General features: G+C 36.8%; 1 long non-coding RNA gene across 1 annotated transcript; it reads right to left on the bottom strand.

The window, feature by feature from the left end:
* Positions 1–3,563: 3,563 nt before the first annotated feature.
* LOC147480988 (uncharacterized) lies at positions 3,564–6,439 on the bottom strand. Its single transcript, XR_015206368.1, has 4 exons — positions 6,033–6,439; positions 5,515–5,618; positions 4,526–4,668; positions 3,564–3,603 (listed from the first exon to the last, which is right to left on the bottom strand). It is a non-coding gene; the product is annotated as an uncharacterized LOC147480988 (long non-coding RNA).
* Between the last annotated feature and the right edge of the window lie 1,154 nt (positions 6,440–7,593).

Below are 7,593 nucleotides of genomic sequence, written 5' to 3'. Positions count from 1 at the left end.
AAGCAATTCGACCTCTTTATAGGGGGATGGGGTTTAAAGCGACTTCTCTAGAGGGCAGCCGGAAGCAAGATTCTAGGCGGGCTTAAGTGGGGATTTTGGTCTAGCCATTAGAGATAGAGAAAAGTTGAGCCAACCAAGGCTTTGGTAAGAAACCCGATAATATGCTTAACACACCCAAGTCAAGGGCAACGAGGGGGATTTCTAGGAGATTCAAGCGCGGGCCAGCCTAGCTTTAGTCGGCATAAGAACAAACAACTAAATGGGTATCCTTAGCCTTTTGTTAGCTTCGTGGCACAGAGTCTTCTACGGGCATCTCTTCTTTATAGCTTTATAGATTATGAATTGATTCGAGAACACGCAAGAAAAGCGTTGATGGAACCATGCAAAAAGGTGCTCATTAACTCACTAGCGTCCCCCAATCAAATCATTCCAAAGTACTTCCCCATGCCCCATTTCGAACAAGCTCTTGGTGAAAAAAGATCATGCGTGTAGTCCGAACGAAGATTATCCGTCGTAGTGATTTCCTTTTTCTTGAGAAAGCTCACGAGTAAGGGAATGCTCGTGTAGTCGACACTTGCACTAAGCTTTTCAGAAAAATCTTCCAAGAAACCGACGACCGAGTCCGCCGCCCCGAAAGTGATAAGCACCGCTAAACCTCGCTTTAGTGCCTAATTTCTTCCATAGCACCCTTTATTAGAATTAGTGCGCAGACCGGGGTGTATTGATCGGACATAATGCTCCCCTTTCGTCATAAAGGCGTGGTTTCTCACGCCCTATAATGATGATCAAATCACGATCATGGGATAGCCCGGTTCTAATTCTATATGCGGATTAGAATTGAAATTAAGACCCCCAAGTTTATTTAGTTCCGGATGATGTAGAGCCAATTCAATTTATTTCCTTAGGTTCTTAGCTCTCCTCTCTCGGGTGGGTTGGAAAACTTTCATATCAAAGGGGTTAGCTCTATCGAATCGAAGGTTAGGTTTTCAAAGTGGTAGGCTTAGAGCCAAATAAAGCTAGAAAAGTCTACCGCGAGCGAGTAGTCTTTGCCAAAGCAAAAAAGGTAAATGCTTATTTCATCTTTATTGAGATGAAATGCAAACGGGTGGTGCTGGGGTCCAACTTCTTTCTTTTTTGTTTGTATTGGACTTGCCGACATATCCAAACGTAAGTGAGTCGAATCAAGCTCTTGTCGCTCGTCCCATTCAAACGATGCTATAACTTAAGAAAGAGGGCCCCCCTCTTATAATAATAGTAGATCATTTTCGCATGCTATCCATTTGAATTGTTTTCTCCTCCTTTCCGGCCCAAATCCTTTTCGATCATTTTTGCATTATAGTCCTCCTCAACTAAACAAAAAACACCTAAGATTAACAGAAGAAGGTCTATCCCTTCAATCCACTTTGAAAGCCAAGCAAGCTCGGGTAAATGGCCTAGAAATAAGAAAAGACCACTGAAAAATAGCGGTACTAAGGGTTGCTTTCCTCTGGGTAGGCTATCTTTGAAAAAGTACAAGCCCAAAAAAAGCCATAAATGAATAAAAACGAAAACAAATATTCCGCTCGGGATTCCCAATACAGTAGTTTTGTCGCTAGGTGCGGACATGATTGCTATGAAAATACTTATCATGAAATAAAAGAAGAATGAAATTAGAAATGTCCACTTCGTGCGCCTTGATAAGCTCATAAAGATGATGCAGGCCCCCGACAATAGGGCGGCTAGCTTAAGGGGTTCCATGAAATAAAAATCTTCATAGTAGAATAATTCAAAGAGAAATTGAATAATGAGATTGGGTTCACATGCTTGAATTAGATTGGGTTTTTTTTGTTAGTGTGTGGAGGGGGGATTTAATAGAGTATAGTTTTCCTAGATAGCATGCACACCTTAGATATAGATTGGCATGCACACCGCCTTATTTCGTTCTTTGTTTTTTCACGTTGGTATTGCAACAATTTGAATTAGTTGAATGTCTTTTTTTTTAACTCCTATTTATTTTGTAGCAATGCCTCGAACAAAGAATTTGAATGTGAAGAATGCAGCAAAAAGTGTTTTCACGGGTGCTAAGAAGTTGTTAGGTGGGGGGAGTAGTAGTTCGGGTCGCAATGAGGAGCCTGAGAAAAAGAGAGGAAGGAGAACAACCACTTCGGCATCAGTTCGTAGAGGGGATCGGAAAGTGGATGATCCCAGTAATGTTGTAAGTGGTGTAGAGTTAGGAAATTAAAAGAGAAGAAAATGGAAAGTTCTGAGTGATGTAGATGTAGATTTAGATTTAGATTTAGATTTAGATTTAGATTTAGATGTAGATGACGATGACGTAAATATGGTTCGTGGGAAGAGTGTAGTTGTAAGTCATGCTGATAGTGAAGAAGGTGACGAACAGACAAAGATGTTGTAAGTCATGTTGTACACGTTCATCACCATAAAGAATAAAAAAGTGGAGACGCATACATATACCCCTAAAGAAATGGTGCAGAACAGACAAAGATGAACGTGCACCGCATGTATATGATGCCAACGAGGAAGCACAAACAGAGGAAATGAGAAGACCGCGACACCGTCCATATCGGCCAAACAGTCCTTGTTGTAAGAATTTAGAAGAAAAAAGGTCAAATATTAGGTCTGAAAATTAAAAGACCATAAAGTTAGTACGCATCTAGTGAACATACCTTCCAACAATCTCCTGGAATGTACTAGTGATGATGAAATCTGTATGGTTCATGGCATATAAATCAGTTGTGAACTGGCATGAGAAGTGGTACTTCTCTTCAAAGTTTTTCCAGTATATGTCAGAATCAGGATACTTAGTTTTCTCAAGAGCATGGGCAATGGTGCACTGCAGAAAAATACAGATATTGACCTGCCAAATAGTATCATACACAGAAGGAACTTACACTAGCATGACATCCTCAACTGTTGCTGCAATTGTTCAAATTATTCTACCGTTCCAGTCACATATTAACCTGCCAAATAGAAGTTCAAAAATTAAAAAGTTTGTGTGAATGGTGGTGCTGAAGATACAGGTGTAGCAACAGGTTCAGGAAGAGGCCTTAGTATACTATAATGTGCTTCAGAGTTCAAAAGATGATTGTTTCAGTAGTTCTCGCAGAAAAAGAAGTGGTGCCTATGGGCTAATTCCTAACGGCCCCAAATAAGAAAAAATAATGTTTAGACAACAACCGTAATTGATTTAATGACAATTTGTAGAACTTTAAAGTTTAAACAAATGAACGTATATTTTCATATTTCAGTCATAAGTACATCTAACCATAACCAAATGCCTAAAATGATTTAGCTACTTGATTAGAAATATGCAGATTTCCTGTTTCACTAGAAAATGAAAAGACTCAAATGATTTAGCTTCAGGATTTAACAAAGACGCATGAAAATCCAACCCGAAGATGCATGGAACAACCAATATATTAGTAAAAATATAGGAATGACTACATGAGTTTTAACAAAATGTTATATGTTAATGAGACAATATTGCTTTAAAAAGCTTACAAGGGCGAAAGTGCATGTTGTAGCTTGACATTGAACAAATTCTAACTTCGAACAAAAATCATTTGGAGTCCATCATCAAGATCCTTGTACAAGATAGGTGAACTGGGCAAAGTAGCCAAAATGAAAAAAAATTATTAATATATAACACGATTCACCATAAAACTGGAAAATACAGTAATACTAATGGGAGTAATGGCTTTAGGTGATTAAATCATTAAGCACTCTACTGTAACGTGATTCTATCAATAACATGATATATTCTAATAAAATATGCTTGAAGTAAAATACCGAGCAAACCAAAACTATATATAAGAAACCACACGGAGCAGTTGACAGCTAGCAATAGTGAAAAAACAATATACTGCACAAACCATAGTAGAATAGAAAGAAAGGAAGGAAGAAACAAATAATATCTCAATGTAAAAGGAGTAAGAATTCTACAAAATCTTGTCATAGACCATAGATGACTTGAAACCCCAAAGACTAGAGAAACTCAAATAATCCAGCTTACTATCATCTTCCTTCAAGATGCTCAAAACACACTCCACACACACAATATCTCAACAATCCAAGAGCATTCAATTAATAAGACAATACCTACTAGTCACCATTACTAATGTTTATCAATACTTACAGAGTTACTAATATTGGCAAAAAAAAAGATATTTGTGCTTATATGCAAAGCACAAGGTTTGGTACTTCTATGAGGCATCTCTGTGTCATTGTAATACACTAAAAACAGAATGAGAAAACTTTCTGCAAGCCTTTTGGTATCTATGTAATTTTTTTTAATGAAATTATCGGACAACTGATTCTATCGTTAAAACAAAAAAAGACAAACCCAACATTGTAAACTAAACCCCTTGAACGTAAAAGCATTAGCAAGTCAATGGATGCCTTTTAATTTGGTTAAAAAGATGAAGTTGAGATGTCAGGTTAGACCAAAAAACAAAGAGTAAACAGATTGGGGAAAGAGTAACGGAGCGACAAACATTAATATAATGCAAGGGAAATCATAATTTACCATCTTAGTTATTCAGTTGAGCTGGTCTTCATACGACTTGCGCATATTTTCCATCAGTTCGGATATCTCCTGTTTTGAGTAACCCTTAAAAGACTCAACCTGCACTCTGTGACCTTGCGGTGCTCATCGCTTCAATCTCCTCTCTATCAAACAAGTGTTTAATTAAAGAACTATTAACTTTTGAAGTTAAATGTATCTATAATGCAGCTATGTAAACTAAACCATCTTTTACTCTTCTGTTGTTCAGAAGCAAGGGAGTCAGTACTTAAAGGTGAGCAATCCTAACTATTTTTGAGTAACTAATTAGACAATACTTGTTCACTTTTCCACACTCATTTCAATATGCTTGGAGCATGAAAAGTTGTTTTTCAAATGTTAAGAGAGAATGAGTTCAAATCTATGGAGGGCACACTTATCTTCGTCAATGTAACAAAAATGAATCAATAAAATTATAAAATAAAAGCAACCACCACAAGTTCAACTCAAATGCTTATGAACAGTCTTACATGAATTTGTTGACATTGCATATAAAATATAATACATACCATCATATCAAAACAAAAACTTTGAGCAGAAGGGCTGTTAACAAAGCGTAGTACTAACTTGAACTTCAGGTAAAGAACAAGAAAAAATATATATATAAGGAGAATGTGGTAACTTGAACTAGGAGGAAACCACATTGTCCACGAGTTTGTGTTCTAGGTGCTTGCTAAGATGTGTGGTAAAGTTCAGTGTTCTTGAGTGTGTTGCGAGTCTGCATTATATTGTTAAGTGTTTGTTGGACGGTAGGGTAGAGTGGGCAATCACTATTTCAGCATATAAAATAAATTGCAAATTAAAAACAAGATTATCCAACACTAAAAGAAAGCTACTGAAATGGCAGTAACACGGTGAAAAGTAAACGTCAATGCTAAATTTTGCACAGGCAAATCTTCAAGGTTGCTACAAGGAAATAGATTGCTAAAAAAGTCAGAGATTGATGACATTACTATGATATCGCGAAAAACAATATATCTTTGATCATCAGAAGATATGCTTCAACGTCTAAATTCCAGCCTTCTCAACTCTAGCACATAGTTATGTCCCCTTCTTTCTGCACATTCAGTAAGTATTTGAAGCTTAAATAAATTGGAAATTGAAAAGTGAAAGTGAAAGTGAATCAGGTTAGCTACAATGACCCAATGCAAGGCGATAAGATGAGTATCGGTTAAAAGCCAAGTCCCATTATTAGAAAAAACATATGCAAAATTTAAAAGCTAGTAGTAATTACAAAGTTCTCATTTACAAACTCAATATCCTACTAAACAACATTAAAACCCATTGTAACATGTACACTATGTACTTTGATAAAATGGAAAAGGGGGGTATTAGGGTCCCATTGCCATTGTAAAGCTTTGGTCCTCCTGTGTTACTTTTGTTGCTGTTTAGTATCGAAGTCAATGGAATTGTATGCAATCTCTTCTGTTTTGTCAAAAAAAAAATGGAAAAGGGGGGTATTAGGGTATACCTTGTGACTACACCATGGCAAGAAAAACTACAAGCAATGCAAATTCCATCATTGTCATTTGGATATAACAAGAAAGACGAGAATATTGCTTGCCTCTTCAACCAACAATTATCGTAAGTGCACTCCTTCCCTTCATATCTTCCTAAAACCAAATCAACTTCCTTCGCATAAACAATCAATTACAATATAATTGTGATGCTAGAGCAAAATCCTAAATACAATAAGCCTCTATTACACTTGACTATCTAGAATTACCAAAGTAACTATAATTAGGTGTTAACCTATATCCTAAATCAAGAATGAACTTTCAATCTAATCACCAATACATACAAGGAAATGAGAACATACTAGAAACCTCATAAGCAGTGGCACCATTAATCTCAATAGGACTAACCATAAGCGTCTCAAAAGGCTTACATCGAAAGTACCAAACCGATAGATCACTGCATCAAATCAATAGCAACTCAAAACCCAAAATACTAAAAACAAATAAAATCAAACAAAACATAAGAAAACCCACGATTGAGGAGTGTAGACATGAACATTAGAAAGCCCCACTCCAACCAATGCCTTGACAAGAACAGTAAGTCCAATAGCACCAATACCATCACCATTAGTAACTAAAACAATCGGTTTGGAACAATCATTTTCAGAATTAACATTAACATCATTTGTAGTAGAAATAGTATAAACATTAGGCAATAAAAAACGAAAATAATAACCGCATTCAGGTTCTTATCTTCAATTTCACGGACTTTCGTTTCTCATCTTCACAAATGTAAACAATTTTCACAAATTCAAAGCTCAAAATGAAAATTTTCAAAAATCAATTTCAATATCAAAATTTTCTAAGAAATTTGGATTGAAATGAACGGAAATTACCCGAAACAAAAATAAAAGGGGTGAAAACCCTAGATTTCTGAAAAATAATGAATCTAATTTCATATGTCAGATGGCCAATTGGAAGGGAGGGAGAATTATTGACATTTTGAGATTGGATAGAGTGGGTGTACCTTTTTGGAGTGGGAAAGAGAGAGACAGTGAAGCGGTTACAACAAGCGTGAGTGAGAGAGGGATAACAATTTTAGGGGTTTTTTTTTGTTATTTTAGTTTTACCAAATATTTTAGGTAGGAAGTGAAATTAGTTTGGGCGGGCCTGGTGTTTGGAAGAGATATGCCAACAGTTAATAACTCATGGAGGTACCCGGGGAGATCGCCGATTATACCCGACAGATGGCCGGATTATACCCGACGGACAAAATCTTGCAGGAACTTCCTACACCGCGAAGCCGTCGGTTATTCTATATGGCGTTTGTCGGGTAAACCCATTTTTTTGGTAGTGTGTAGATGTAGATTTAGATGTAGATGTAGATGTAGATGTAGATGACGATGATGTAAATATGGATCATGGGAAGAGTGTAGTTCTAAGTCATGCTGATAGTGAAGAAGAGGGTGTTGATGATGCAGAAGAGGAGACTGACGAGGAGGAAGAGGACGCGGAGGAGGAGGAGGATGACGAGGATGACAAGGAAGTCCATGTACCTGTACCTCCAGTGAATAT

Source organism: Coptis chinensis, chromosome 8 (genome assembly GCF_015680905.1).
Source record: "Coptis chinensis isolate HL-2020 chromosome 8, ASM1568090v1, whole genome shotgun sequence".
Classification (NCBI taxonomy): domain Eukaryota; kingdom Viridiplantae; phylum Streptophyta; class Magnoliopsida; order Ranunculales; family Ranunculaceae; genus Coptis; species Coptis chinensis.
Note: the sequence above shows the minus strand (reverse complement) of the source record. Positions and strands in the feature narration are given on the sequence as shown.